Below are 16,744 nucleotides of genomic sequence, written 5' to 3' on the forward strand. Positions count from 1 at the left end.
AGACTGTTTTAGAAAGATCTGTCATTTCATATTGCTTACCTGCTTGAATAAGTCATTGAACAATATAAATCTGAAAACTGAACAAATAATATTCTGCCCTCTATCCTGAGACTACTTACAAACAATCTTAAAAAAATTTGATAAGAGAGAAAGAAGCTTTTATTGGGAACTTTATAGTTTATAAAATGGTAACTACATTTTCTTTGACAACTAATGTCCTGAGGATGATCTAGGCAATCTTCTAAATGAATAACAAGTAGTTCCCATAGAATGTCTTGCATTTTCCATTTGTAGTCAGTATTTTTACTTGCCAATGATCAGACCTCTTAAGCCTTGCTTATTTCTTCCAGACAAAGGTCCTGTAAACTAATAAACAATATAGCAAATCCATTTTTAGTGCACACTGATTTATTTTTAAAAGTTTATTTCAACATAATTATGCTTACAAAAATACACTCATATCAGTTAATAGAATGCAATTTAAAGTTTAACTTATGGTATACAATTTGAACCAAAAACTTGGTATATAGTTTAAGATTTTCAAAAAAAAAAAAGGGATTTGCAATCAGGTTTATTTTTTATTTATTACAAATGTTTTAAAAATTCTCCCTCAAATCCTGCAATAGCAGAAAGCAAGAACCATGAGAAATTTACCTTTGGTTTACCTCAGAAAAATAACACATATTGCACTGTAAAAGTTTTAAAAATTGGCACAAAAATTGTAATGTTTCAATGCCAGTTTACAAAGTTCAATTATTAATGGACGTGGTGTGGGGGAAGGGGAGCAGGTAGCCTATGTACACATATTAAACTGTAAAAGCTATCTTAATATTGCAGGTAGATTGCAAATCTATACAAACTAAGATTCAGATAATTCCTTGAATCTGAATTAACACTCTCAACTCAGTTCATCTGCTGAGGTCGGTCAACAAGGAAACTCGGCACACTGTCTGCAAGTTTTACTGATTTATAAAAAGAAAAAATAAGTTTCATCCCCAGCTTTTCAGTCCAGAACTGAAACTATTACTACAGGAAAAGTACTTCTTCCTGAGTTAACATTCATGGGGTGATATACCATCCATTTACTTAAGTTTAGGGTCTGTATCAGCACTCATATGCTAACAGTCTCCAAAGTTCAAAAACCACGTGACTTTACAAGTGACTGAAAAATAAAAAGGGCCTTTCCTACAAGACTACAGCAGAATATCCACACAGTTATAAGAAGCCTTATCAAAAACACAGCCCCTTGTGATTTTACCTAAAAAAAAGAAAAGGAGTAGCCTCAAAAGGAAGAAATAGCTCTAAAAGAGAGAAAAAAATATAACTTATTTATCTTTAAAAACAATGTGAATATATGCTCAGAGGATGGCTAAAGGATCATAAAACTACCTAGGATTAGGCTTATAATATATACTAATATTTCTTGTTCTCACTATTGACTAAACATCAGTTACAAGTACCATGCTCATTTTTGGGCTCCTTTATCAAATGAAATATTTTAGCTTCAATTCTGTGGAAGAGGGACTGAGAAAATTCAAACTTTCATACAAATATCACATTTTTCAAATGGAAGAACTCCCAACTGGACCAGAAGTTCATATTACCACTATACTTTCCACTGATAAAATTTTCAGTAAGTACAAATACATGGCATAAGATTCAGAACCTAAAACAGGCCTTAGAATAATTTCCTTATGTTCTGGAAGAAAGGCCTCAAGTCCTACTCAATTTCCAGTAACAGTGTTTTTATGGATCAATAAGGGATTTGGGTTTCTGCATATTTTTGCACTTAACATTCTAGTCTAAAAACTGGATTAGAAATTTGTCAAAATTCTCGGCATTTGGGAAACGGACTTTGGCCCAGTGGTTAGGGCGTCCGTCTACCACATGGGAGGTCCGCGGTTCAAGCCCCGGGCCTCCTTGACCCGTGTGGAGCTGGCACATGCGCAGTGCTGATGCGCGCAAGGAGTGCCGTGCTACACAGGGGTGTCCCCCGCGTAGGGGAGCCCCACGCGCAAGGAGTGCACCCATAAGGAGAGCCGCCCAGCGCGAAGGAGGGAGCAGCCTGCCGAGGAATGGCGCCGCCCACACTTCCCGTGCCGCTGACGACAACAGAAGCGGACAAAGAAACAACACTCAGCAAAGAGACACAGAAAACAGACAACGGGGGGAGGGGAGGGGAATTAAATAAATTAAAAAAAAAAAAAATTCTCGGCATTCCCCAGCAGCAAATTTTAAAAATTTTTTCTGAACAATCCACAAAAAGCTCTTCCCCAAATTGTAAATCCCAATCTCCAATCTATGCATAAAATCGATCTTTTTATATATACCATAAAACAGAACAAGTAAATCTACCCATGAACATTAAGACTAGTTGTTAGATTTAGCTAATTTATAATAACTTACATCTTTTTTTTTTTTAAAGATTTATTTATTTATTTATTTAATTCCCCCCCCCCCTCGGTTGTCTGTTCTCTGTGTCTATTTGCTGCGTCTTGTTTCTTTGTCCGCTTCTGTTGTTGTCAGTGGCACGGGAAGTGTGGGCGGTGCCATTCCTGGGCAGGCTGCACTTTTCTTTCGCACTGGGCAGCTCTCCTTACGGGGCGCACTCATTGCGCGTGGGGCTCCCGTAAGCGGGGGACACCCCTGCGTGGTGTGGCACTCCTTGCGCGCATCAGCACTGCGCATGGGCCAGCTCCACACGGGTCAACAAGGCCCAGGGTTTGAACCGCGGACCTCCCATGTGGTAGACGGACGCCCTAACCACTGGGCCAAGTCCGTTTCCCAATAACTTACATCTTAAAACAAATATCTGCAGCTTGATATTCTGTTAACACTGATTGTCAGAGCCTAGAATTCTCATTCATACACACAAAACACATCATATCATACAATTGATTGGCTTCCCAATCAATTCCAAGTTCAAACATCTTTTAAGTAAAACTTCACTTTCAGATGTTTAACGGTTTCTCGCCGATATTTCATCAATGTTTTTCCTAATCTTTCAAGCCGTACTGCCAAAATCTGAGAACTGCCCCCCAAAAGATGACCAAATAAAAAGAAAATAAATGAAATATTAAGGTGGTTATTCCAGAATAGGACATTGGTGGTTAGAATTATTCAAGATTCCCTATTGTAATCATACTTTATGTCAATGAATAGCAAGAATTGCCCCAGATTCTATGATGGAGTCTTTCATATTCTTTGGCAACTGACTAAAGAACTTAAAAAAAGTTGAAGAGTACATACCCTTTTCATACAAAATGCTCCTTTGAACACCAGGATAGGTGCAATTCATTTGAGGCCTCATCTGTAGAAAAAGGCTGTCATAGGGACAGCCAGGACATCTACCGATCTGTGGAGAACCCTGAGAAAGTGTGATTTTAAAAATCTGTACTGTAAGTTTCATCAGCCTTTTCACTGTATTCCTAGGAAACTGCAGTTGGCCTGCCAGCATGCATGCTATTTCCCTCTTATCCTAGGCTTGTCATGTAATAGCTATGGCTCTGGAATTTGACAAGTGGTATTCTGTATAACTGCAAGGAATAATTAAGTCTCCTAATTCCAGGTTTGCAGTTTTTCAATGTCACTTGCTGTTCTTCATTCACTTGAATAGCCCTATGGACACCAACCATCTATGAAAAAAGTTTACTTCAAAGATATATTTAACATTGTACAGTTAAGAAGTAGCTGTACCATAACAAGCAAAAAAAATTTTTACTGATAATTAGTATTTAGGAAAAAAGTCTATTTTTAAAAGTCCATTCAATATAGAGCCTTGTAGTATATTTATTGCAAAATCAAAATTCAGAGTTGCAAATTTACTATGTCCATTCAAAATAAAGAAATTTATATAAAATATGGATTCTAGCAATAGATATGTCAAAATCTAACCAATGGATTGCCCCCACATTTTCATTTCCTCACAAACTTGCATGTGCAAATTCTCTGCAAAAAGAACAATTGCAGCAAAGAAAAATAAAACTTCCCTTTTGCAAACAAACCTAAATGCATCCCTCCAAGGAGACCAAAATAAACATGCATAATTATGTATAAATTTTTACTGTTCAACACAAATGCTATTTCTAAAATAATTTAACTTCATAGGTTAAAACATAGGTGCAACATCTTAAGGCATTAAAGCACCAAAAAACAAAACAAAACCCCCCACAGAACATGCAAAAAAACCCACCAAAATCAGTTTGCCACAACTAACATACACAAATAAGAAGTATTGATCAAAACTCAGTAAGTAAATACCTGGACTAATACATTATCCATTGCTAAGAGAATTTTTCTTCAATTTAAATGTCTCTTCTCATCTCCGAAAAAAATTTTAAAGGGCAAACTTTATATAAAGCAGGCAAGTGTCTTCAAGTAATTTGCTATAAAGTACACCAATTTTTATAGAGCTAAAAAACAAAAACAAAAAACAAGATAAACCAAAGTGAAACAGCAAAATAGAAATGGATGCAAACTGATTTTTCATGACTGAATTTGAGTCCTAGAAGATTAACTGGAAATTACAGCTATAATACGCAGTATCTGCTTTTTGCTCCTCTCTGACAGTCCACTTAGCGGAAGACTCAGCTTTGTTGAAGAAACATTATCTGGCAAATAATCCAATCAATTTCATTTATATTCCTGGCAATGAAATGTTAAGAGCCTACCTCACTGTTATGTCACCGAAATGGTGCAGAGTCCTTGGCAGGAGATTAAATTTTGAACCAATTTCTAATTTCATGGGAATAAAAAGTCTGACCTAAGTGCATTAAATAGATCTATAGTAGAGTAGTTAATACCAATTAAATGCTGGACTATCTGAATCATGAATTATCCATTCTGACATAATTATGTTTTTCTTCTTTAAATAATTCAGGTTTTTTAGAGGCTGGGTCATCCTAATTTCTTTTGGCCATTCAGTCTTGAAATTTCCTGTGTTGTTTTGGAAAGCAATGATGGGAAATGCCATGATGGGTCAGCAGTTTGTATAAAATAGGAATTTGGACATGTAAGATACTTTTATATTTGATCAACTCTGGGGACAAGGACAAGTGACCTTTTTAGCAAAGTTATTTTAAATTAAAATAATAAAAACATTGACTAACTTTTGTTTTGAATATTTTGAAGGGAATGAAAAGAATATTGGTCAGTTAGCTGGTTAGAGACTGTTGTCAAAACAGGAGTGGAAATAAACAGCTCCTTTTGAAATGAAGTTGGCTACAATTGAACTCCTTCTGTTGGATATAATATATGCTGGTTTATATTAAAGACCCAAGCTACTTTCAGGCCCAATCTACTCCCATTCAAACGTAACCTTTTTGTTTACTTGTTTTGTTTTGTTTTAACATTCTGCTGTCTTGCTGTGTTTAGAGGTTAAGTTCTTTGAGAGGCTTGTTTATCGTGATTTAATTTCTTTACATTTTCAAGGCCAGCATAAGAGGTTAAAGGGTCATGATGTAGAGAAGCTGAGAATGTTGGGTAAGATGAATCTAAATATTCAGAGAATACCTGTATGCCAAGCCCTGGGCTGCATGCTTCCACAGGGTTACTCTTTGTCATGAGAATGGGACAGCTCTTCCTCTTTTGCAGATGGACAAACATACCGAGAATGGTGAGGAAGTTTGTTGAAGGTTACAGAGTGATGGAGTAGCATACTGAGATTTGACTCAAGACTTGCAACTTCTCAGGGTTGTTTTCAGTACCTACTTACTCAAGAAGGGGTACTCAAACAAAAGAGCAGGCATGAGTGAAGTTGGAAGCTTTAAATGCCTGCAGCTTGATAATTTTATGTAATGTCATGTTGGCAATGGGTAATGCCCAGCCGCCTAAAGGAATGCCAATTATTCAGTAAAAACCACGGGAGCAGTGAACACCAACTTCCTGGTTGAATTCTCCTTTGACTTTGCAGTGGGATCTTTCCCATGAGTGTCACAGGAGTCCTGCATTTATGCTCAACATCGACCTCTTGGGCTAATACTGGCCATGAGCTAGATGGGTGGGCACTCACCCATATATCAGAACTAAGCAGCATGGGCCATCTGAAAGCAAAACAGATTGGGATTTCCTGGGTGCAATTTGAAAGCCTTGCATCCAGCCACAGTGCTTTGGAATATTTAGGCATGCTGCTGCCCACATGTTCATACTTGAATGTACTCCTAGGGAAGAAAAGGAAACGTCTCTTTCTTTTTGATACACCCAAACTTTCGGCTTAGACTTCGCTACCCATGAGGTATAGCTGAGATGTCCGTGAAGTTCTGTTATCGATACTTCTCCATCTGGTAAGTCAGAATGGAGTGAGACTAAGCAAGGCCCTGTCATCTTAAGAAATACTTTTGCCACCTCTCAGTGACACTGAGCGGGGAACTGCAATCCTTTTTTTTGTTTAATGATAGATCTATCTATCTATCTATCTATCTATCTATCTATCTATCTATCTATCTATCTATCTATTTTTCCCTCTTCCCCTCTTCCCACCCTGCTATTTCTTGCTGTGAGTCTTGTCTTCTCCTCTCATTTTCTCTTCTCTAGGATTCACCAGGATTCCATCCTGCAGACCCCTGATATGGAGAGAGGTTCCCTGTCAATTGTGCCACCTCAGTTCTTGGTTTTTGCTGCGCTTCCCCTTGACACTCCCCTTGTCTCTCTTTGGATGCATCATCATCTTGCTGCGTGAGTCACTAGCAGGGAGCACTGGCTCACCACACGGGCACTTGTGCTCGCCATGCCAGCACTTGCTTGCTGTGTTGGCACGTTTTCTTTTCTTCTTTCTCACCAGGAGGCCCCAGGGATTAAATCCAGTTCCTCCCATATGGTAGGCAGAAGCTCTATCACTTGAGCCACATCTGCTTCCCTGCAATCCTTTTTAATTCTCAAAAGCACTTGGCAGTCTCTACCTAATCTTTTTAAGGTGACCTGTAGAAAGATGTCATTTTAATTTCTTTAAAAACTGCATAGCTGTTTTGGTTACTTTAATATTATGAAAAACTGAGTTGAAAAACCCCAACTTTCTTTGGCTTAAGTTGGAGAAATATCTCGAATAGCTAGAGAATGGCTATTGTTTTATTCATAATTTGTCAACAGTTTAAGAGCAGTTTTTGGACTGAAATTCACTATTTTTGGAGCGGATAAATACTAGGGCATTAGAAATTAATTTAACAGGTATTCTTTGCCTTGCGCCTATCTCTTGAAAACTAACTCTTAGGATGCATCCGAGGCTGATGTAGAGGTAGAAGATGACTTAGGCCTCAGAGCATTAGATATAACAGTTCGTTCATCACCTGAGGGCATCCTGGGAAATGGGAGTTTTGAAGAGAACAGGGCCTGGTTGTGGTATGCCTGTTTTGTAAAGAGCAGCCAGTGCTGGGGTACAGGTGGGGGTTGGGAGCAGCCAGGCCGAGTGCTGATTTGTGGAGCAGTAGTAAGCAAGCTTTTAAGTATTTGCCAATTCTCTGGATTTTGAAATATTCACTGGGGGACCATCTTAACTGCCATCAAAATGCCTGGAAAGTAGGACTTCCCTGAGAACCTTTTTCAAAGAGACTTATTCTATTTTTGAAAAAGCAATACACCCACATGGGGGAAAAAAAAATCGAACAGTTCAAAAAATATATAGTGGGGAAAAAATAAGTCCCCCACAAACAACCCCTGGGTCAGTTTCTTGTGTCTTCCTCCAGGATTATCATTCTTGACGAATTCTTCCCAGGCTGCAAGGGTGGAACAGAGCAATCCTGGAAAGTCAGCACCTTGAGGTCCCACAGCCAACCCTTTCCCCTCCCCCATCGCTCCCTGCACGTTTCGCACGTTTGCTTGGTCATTTCCTCCTATTTTTATGCTTATTCATGCCGTGGCCTGTGTTCTCCTTGACATGCCTTTTTTTTTTTTTCCACTCTGCTGTGAGGAGAGATAACATTCTCAGGATTTAATTCTCATCTGATAAGTTTTATTTTTAACCAACCTCTATATCCTTTCCTCTTTGCTTTTTATTTTCATGAACCCACACACTTTTCTGGTTTTCTCAGAAGGTGTGAGCAGATAGTCTGGTGACAAGACTGAGCCAGGGTTTTTCCTTCGAGGAGCAGCTGGATGTTGGGAACCTGGCTGAGCTTCGCAACAATTCAAGGGCAGGGAAACTTTCTCCTCTATACATGTTCATTCTTGTTTTTACAGGGCAATTCACTTTTACCTCCTGCTTCCCTGTGGGCTGTCTGTAAATTTCCTTTTGTCAGTAAATGTATGTTATCTTGATGAAGGAAACACGCATTAAATAAACAAGACTTCTGTGCAGTGATTGGCGGAAACACAGCTTCTATCAGAAGTAGAGGTGGCCTTGTAGATGTTTGCAGCTCCCAGTGTGACAACTAAACCATGAGTTTACATGATTCTTGGACTAGATTAATGAAATGAACCTGTATCCCCCAGACAAAGGAAAGGTTTGTTGCTTTTTCCTTTCTTTTTTTCCTTTGTCTTACACTTTCCCGGACAAGTATGTTGGGAGTAAACTGTCATCTCAGCTATTTAGGATATATGTTTTTTTTCTGTTTAACTTTGGACCCACCAACCCCTTTCCCCAAATAGAACTAAATATGGTTATAGCTGAAACTTTTCCAACTAGCGCTGGGGTGAAGAGGAAGTTCTCCAGTAACCTGGAGAGGGGAATGGGGTTTTCAGTGACTGGCTGCATCCCCCAGAGAGGATTGAGCATGGGAATGCTGCTCTCAGCTTGAACTTCAAGGCCTCCAGCCGCATTTTGCCCTCAGTGGGCTAGCTGTCTCTCAAGTAACACTTAGCTCTGTCATGCGTCATGTATATAGTCACTAAACCTTTCATATAACACTGTAATGGGCATTTGGATACACAAGTCAAGCAAAAAAAAAGAGGATTGGTGATGTAGTTTCACAGAACAGAAGACTGTTATCAAAGGACTGAAGAATACTACTAATAAAATTAAGTGTAAACACCTTATTATGGGATATGAACCAGCATCCCAGGAGGAAACAGATGACACACTCAAAACTTAGGACATTGGAGGAGAGTTAAATGAAGTTTTTTTTTAAGAAATAAAAATATGATTATATTACCAATAGAGCTGCTTATGGAGAATCACATATGATATATGACTAAGGGGTCTTCTAATCCCTCACCTCAGGATTAGGCAGACTTAGTCAACCAGTCCTAGACAGCCCTGGATTCAGGCAGACTTCAACCCGCAGGGGAAGAACCTGTTCCCGTGGGACTTTCTGCCTGGAGAAGCTGAAGAGAATGGGCTGCCAAAGAGAAGGAAGGCTCTGAGCTTAGCAGGCCCAATTCAATGATGGGGCTTTTTACCAATGTGGGGACAGCACGGGGAAACTACAAGAAACACCAGAGGAGCACCTGAAGCTGCCCCAGCAGATCACACCCTGAGACTCTCATACCCTGAGATCCCAACTGGTGCAGGAAGGAAGCAGTGATCAGAAACAGGGAGACTCCCTGACAGGAGCTGTGGCCTTTGTTGGAGGAACTCAGCCAGCCTGTGGGACCCTATGGGAAGGGAGCCTGGGGAATCAACACCCAGCCTTTTGTGCCTCTCTCTTTAGTCCTGCTGGAACATTTCCTTGACTGAGCTCACTGGGGAGGGGAATTAAATAAATAAAAATAAATCTTTAAAAAAAAAAGTCAGCATTCAGGGGCACTCACTGACATAATACATCAGTGTCAGCCTCCTGTGGCACAGAGCAAGGGCACAGGGTAGAGAGTGTGCGAAGGAAAAGAAAAGAATTCAAACACAAGTGGCCTCCGGAGTATAACAAGAAACTGCCCCCCACCCCATACCCTATCTCCTACCATTCTTTCCATTGCTTGCTGTGCTCCCGCTACTCTGGCAGTTTTCTATTTCTCAAACAAGTCAGGCTTGTTCCTGCCTCAGGGCCTTTGTACTTGCTTCCTCCACTAGAATGCTCTTCCTCTACCACCGGGTATAGATGATGAGTGTCATTTGGATCTCAGCTCAAATATCACCCCCTTAAAGAGGACTTCCACTCCCATTGTTGTTCCCAGTCCACCACCTCCAGTCATATTCTATCCATCATCTAGTTTTATTTTTACACTTAAGAGAGTAATAGAATTCTTTTCTTTTCTTTTTTTTTCTTTATTAGGGAACGTGTGGGTTTACAGAACAATCATGCATAAAATACAGGACTCCCATATTCAATCTCATTATTAAAACCTTGCATTGGTGTGGAACATTTGTTACAATTAATGAAAGCACATATTTGTAATTGTACTATTAACTATAGTCCATGGTTTAACTTCAGGTTCACTGTTTGTGTAAAGCGGTTCCTTGGATTTATTTTTATTTTTTTTCTGCTACCATATATACAACCTAACGTCTCTCCCTTTAACCACATTCAGATATATATTTCAGTGCTGTTGCTTATGTTCACAACTTTTCCATCAGTCCAAATAGGAATGCTATCTATTTTAAGCCTTAACGTCCCATTCCCTATCCCCATTCCATCACCTGATAACCTATATTCTAGATTCTGACTCATATTAGTTTGCTTATTCTAATTATTTCATATCAGTGAGAGCATACAATATTTGTCCCTTTTGTGTCTGCTTATTTCATGGTATCTTCAAGGTTCATCCCTGTTGTTGCATGTATCAAAACTTCATTTCTTTTTATAGCTGAATAATATTTCATTGTATTTATATCCCACTTTTTATTATCTATTCATCAGTTAATGAACACTTATGTTGCTTCCATCTTTTGTTAATTGTGGATAATGCCACTATGAACATCAGTGTACAAATAACTGTTTGAGTCCCTGCTTTCAATTCTTTGGGGTATGTAATTAGTAGTGGGATTGTCTGGTCATATGGTAATTCTATACTTCACTTTTGAAGGAGCCACCAAACTCTTTCACAGTGGCTGCACCATTTTATATTGCCACCAGCAATGAATGAGTCTTCCTATTGCTCCTTATCCTCCCCAACACTTATTTTCCTTTTTATTAATAGCTGCCATCCTGATGGTTGTGAAATGATATATCATTATGGTTTTGATTTGCATTGCCCTGATGGTTAATGGTGTTGAGCATCTTTTCATGTGCTTTCTAGCTGTTTGTATATCTTCTTTGAAGAGATGTCTAACAAAGTGTTTAGCCCATTTTTTAATTGGGTTGTTTGTCGTTTCATTGTTAAACTGATGGATTTCTGTATATATTCTGGATATTAAACATTTATCAGCTGTATGGCTTATTTTTAAATGCTGATATTAACTGTTTACTGGAAGTTGCATGCTTTGCAACTATTTAAACTTAAGTTTAAAAATGTTGATGTCAACTTAAAAATATGCAAGGGGTACAAATATGTGACTGTGGGGATGAACAAGTCCAAATTCTACAGGGGCTCCAATGAAGACCCTTGATGAGTTCCCAGGAGATGTTTGCTGTCCAAAGTGGAACTGGAGTTTCTCTCTGAATGCTGAAATCACTTCCCCTTTTAAGACCTTCAACTGATTGGATAAGATGTCACTCATTGCTGAGGCAACCTCCTCAGATGATTGTGGGTATATTGCCATCTATGCAATCAACTCACTGATGATTAAAGTCCATGAAATGTCTATGTGTATTACAATTAGCCCAGTGCTTGCTTGACCAAACAACTGGGCACCATTACCTAACTGAGTTGACACATTAGCTTACCCAACACAGACCACCCCTTGTCAACTTGGCAGCTATACACATCACCTTAAACCATACTTAGTCTCTAAACAAAACAATATATATATATATATATTTCTGCCTAACAATATATATATATGTATTTCCTGCGTACAATTAGAAATGCACTAAATCCCTCCAGAATAGTGTGCACGTCCTTAGGTAATAGTTATTCTTAAACTTGACATCCTTAAATATTATGATATGAAACTAATACAACTATGCCATATGATAAGGGAAAAGGCTAGGGAAGAAAACAAAGTGATTCATTTTATGTACATATGCAATCATACTTATAACAAAACAAGGAAGACATATTCATGACCTTTACAGTTCTCATTTCTGTAACTGGTCATGTGGTTGAAGTCTGTATTTATCACTACCTTCTTCCACTATCCATTCCATGTTTCATTTACCCTCAACAAGCACCTCAGCTGGGTTATTTGCCTGGTGGGGGACCCAAACTCATTCTTGAAGATTCTGGGCTATTGTTAGTCCTGCTTGGACTAGGTTTTCGTAATTTCTCATTGACTTTAATCCCAGGGATGGCAGTGCTAAGAGACACCCTAGAATATCTCCTGTATGCCAGGTAAACTCTTATTTACCTCCATTATGTAGTTGCAGTCCTATTTCCCCTTAATAGGATCATTCATCCCAGCCAGTACAGTAATTCCCTTCTTTGCCTGTTGAGACAGAGGCACAAGGTGCTCAAAGTGGTCAAGTGGCCATCTTAACTTCCAGTTCAATGGAATCACTGTTGTTCCCTGGTGGAAGCCCTCCTCCTTTTGGGACGAAGACCTGTAGACCAGCAGAGCTTAAGGTTTCAGGGACAGGAAGGGAAAATTTTCCTAGTGGATCACTAGGGGTAAGAGTGAGTGGTGCCACTCCCATTTCCACCCCTTGATTCCTGGAGCAGTGAATCCTGGCTGTGGGAAAAACAGCACCACAGTGTGAATGGTGATATAGAGCATACACAGCCTCCTAGAGAACACTGCCTCAGCCCTGCAAGGTATTGCCACCTAGTTGGCACCATAACTGAGTCTTCAAAACACCATTCCAACATTCTAGCAATCCAGCTGCTTCAGGATGCTGGAGAACATGGCAAGACCAGTGAATTCCTTGAGCATACTCCCATTCCCTAGTTTAGTTAGTACCTGTCTCAGGACTGGGAGGAGGTCTGGACTCCTTGGAGCAGGCTGGAGGCTGGCTGATATAAGCTTGACATTGTGTGGTCTCTGCATGGCAGACCATTACAGGTTTATCTAGCAAAATCTTAGCAGAATTTAGGGTTTCACTGCCCCCACTGATATCATCATCAACCCATCTGTTTCCATCCCAAACCTCAAGGTTCTGCTCCTTTCCAATGGATGATCTCACTTTAATAGCAGACACCCTGTGAGGTTGAGACTCTGAGTCTGGTTTTCAGAGATCTCAAGTCTATGGCTTCATGAAACAAGATTTTCTTTCAGAGCACACATAGAAACTTTGACATTATTTACACAGCATTTAAATTGCAAATTTGAAGACCTTAGCTCATCTCTTTCTTCTGTAACTGTATCTAGAATATTTAGGAACAGCCAGTCAATATCATTGTATTCTGGACTCCACCAAACTCTGTTAAGATGTTGAAAACACTCTTACCCAGATCCTTGATACTTATAAACACAGAAGTAGTCTGTAGCAGTTTAATATTGTTTTGATTTCCAAAAATAGATTTGGATTACATTTGTAAACTGTTCTATCCCTGGGAATGATTGAATTATGATTAGGGCTTTGACTGGGCCATGTCAATAGCATGTTGAGTCCCCATCCCTTGATGAGTGGGAACTCACAGATAAAAGACATGGCAAAGGACAAAGTTGGAGGTTTTAATGTTGGAGTTTGATGCTGAAGTCTTAAGCTAGAGCCCTGGGAAGTAAGCACACAGAGGAAAGAGAAGAGAGGAACCCTGAGCCCAGAGAGAAGCAAACCTCAGGAAGAGAGGGACCTAGGAAGCCTGAACCCTGGCAGACATCAGCAGACATCTTGCCCCAACATGTGGCAATAGACTTTGGTGAGGGAAGTAACTTATGCTTTATGGCCTGGAAATTATAAGCTTCTACCCCAAATAAATACCCTTTATAAAAGTCAACAGACTTCAGGTATTTTGTGTCATCACCCCTTTGGCTGACAAACATATAGTCAGATCCAGTGGTGATATTTTGCATATCTCCATTGTCAACTCATGCCATGGACTGTCAGTGGCCTCTTCATTGTCGGAAAATGAGTCATTAGTGCCCTTGAATCCAACCACAGTAGAGAGCCAATTGCAAAAATGCCAGAACCACTTCAGAAATCCCATTTTTAATATTCTGTTTCTCAAGAACCACCCGACTTCTGGTACCAAGCTCTATTAGTCAGGGTTCTCTGGGGAAACAGAACCAATAGGCAATATCTGTAAAAAGTATGAGATTTTATAAAATTCTCTCACACGACTGTGTGTGGGGGGTTGCACAGGTCCAAGTTCTGCATTGGCAGGCTGCAAACCAGGGGCTCTGATGAAGGTCTTTGATGATTTCCCAGGAGATGCTGGCTGTCTGAAGTGGAGCTAGGGAGTCTCTGAATGCTGAAATCACTCCCCTTTTTAAGGTCTTCAACTGATTGGATAAGACATCACTCATTGCTAATGGCAATCTCCTTATTGATAGTAGATGTAATCAGCCATTGATGAAATTAACATACTGATAAATAAAGTTCATGCAATGTCCTTGTATTGCAATTAGTGCAGTGTTTGCTTGACCAAACACCTGGCACCATTACCTGGCTGAATTGACATATTAGCTTAACCATCACAGGGGGTACACGTGTACTTTTACCATGTTGACCAGCACTGTATTTCCTTGTCTACATAGATCTACAAAGCCTTGGCCCATGTCTACATTGATCTACAAAGCCTTGGCCCAGAGTTTCAGAGAGATTTTCTACATTGATCTACAAAGCCTTGGCCCAGAGTTTCAGAGAGATTTTCTCCTTTCTGTGATGTCTTCACCCTGGGTCATTCCTAATACATGTGGGTATAGAGGAAGCCTTAGATTTTCCTAAAAACAAAATTTGAAGTGACTCCTTTCATTTTACCTAAGACTTTGGTTTGTGTACCAGGCCACGGTGATTTTCCTTGTCTTTCAGAAGAATCCCACCCCAATCCTTTCAAGCACCATAGAACAGGGAATAAGACTTGAGGAACCAAGTCTGGGGAGGAGCAATTTGAAGACTATATCAAGCTTTATAATTTACAGTGAGATATCCTAGGCATTATCTCATTTAGGAAAGGGCGTGAAGCTCTTCTCCATGGTTTTCCTCCAACCACCATGACTTTCCTGTCTTAAGCACTGCTGTGAGTCTACCTGTCGGCATCTGTCTCTATTCTGAGTAGTGGTGTCTGTGTGGTATAGTTGTTTATTTTCATCATCACCCCTGCTTTTGAGGACAGATCCATCAGCTTGTGTTTGGAGGCCAGCAAATTGGCCTACTAAAGGGGGGCAGGGCACTGTGATCATCCTCTGTGTGCTGCTCTCATAGTTTTTGTCTGGATACAAGAAGAAAGGTCATGGGACATCCAAGAACAGGAACCAAAGACACACTGAAACCAGAGGCAGAGAGTGCCAACTGGGGGTTGGGGAAACTCTCAGAGGGAGTCATCCATCTCTCTCTCTTTCTCTCCTGCTCTCTTTCCTGCTCTCTGATGAAGAGTTTCTTTGGGCCCATTATACCCTAGCTATGTGACTTTCTAGATGCTTTCAGCAACCCAATACCCAAGAAAAGATATGATTTGCAAATTTCATCTTTTTGAGTCAGACCAAAGGTCTGGACAAACTGATGTTTGGTCAGATGTCCAGCAGTGCAGCGGACTGAGTGGGTGGGATAGGATCACATAATATCCTTCAGAACTGTTTCAGGCTGTTTCTCTCAAAAGATGATGTGTATGGGGCAAGCAATGATAGACATTCCATTTCTAGGGCTATGGAATGGTAGAACAGATGGACTTGTTTGGCACGATAGGAATTTCAAGAATCCCGTCTATCCCTAAAATATCTCCCTTGCTGGATCCTGAAGGTGGTACCTGACTTGAATCTCCATTATTGATTACTCAAGGCTAGCATATTTATTCATGGACTGTAAAATTATTCAGCATATGGACCTATTCCATCCCCTCCAGATCATTTGGAGTCACTTTCCCACTTTTTGTCTTTGTTAAAAGCAGAAGCAAGGTCATTCCAGTTATAGTCTAGTCCCATTATCTGCAATACTTACATCTGATAAAGTTGTCATGAAGGCTGGGTTAGCAAATACTGAATCACTGCTCCTAGGGGAAATATGGGGGCAGGTTCCTGCAGTCTTCCCTCTGGTCACATTTTCACCTACCCATCCATGGATAGCTTTCTTTATTCTGTGTTTCCATTTAAAGGTACCTTTTTAAATACATATGTTGGTTCATTGACATTGAACACTCAGCCAACAGCACTAGAACTCATGCCTGAAGGAAACTTATCTAACGTGTCTTTTCTCCATAAGGCACATCACAGCCTTGTGCCTAGGAACACTAGAAAGCACTAGGCTTGTGGGACCTTTGGAGCAGTGAAACCACCAACAAAAAGTAGAAAAATGTGAAAAACATGGCATTAAATACACCAAACAAAAAAAGATATTTGTTTGCAGTGTGAGAGCTGGAACAAGATGGCAGAAGGCAGAGCGTCACCTTGTTCACCCTCAGTTGGGAACGTGTGCATCAAGTGACTCAAATTTTTCTCTGCTCTGCACATGTCTGCAAATGACTGTGAAAGTACTGTGAGTGTTGATTTTGAGGTTACAAATACATTTTAGCAAGTAGGCAAAATCACAAATGCAGAATCTGCAGATAATGAGGGTTGACTGTACTTCTCACTTAAACAAGAAGGTAACAGCTAGGTTTGCCTAAAAAATATACATTTTTCCCTATAGAAATGTTAAATATTTTGATGAAGACATGGTCCATCATACCAGCGGGTGTAGGCCTCAGCTAA

Source organism: Dasypus novemcinctus, chromosome 3 (assembly GCF_030445035.2).
Source record: "Dasypus novemcinctus isolate mDasNov1 chromosome 3, mDasNov1.1.hap2, whole genome shotgun sequence".
NCBI classification, from domain to species: domain Eukaryota; kingdom Metazoa; phylum Chordata; class Mammalia; order Cingulata; family Dasypodidae; genus Dasypus; species Dasypus novemcinctus.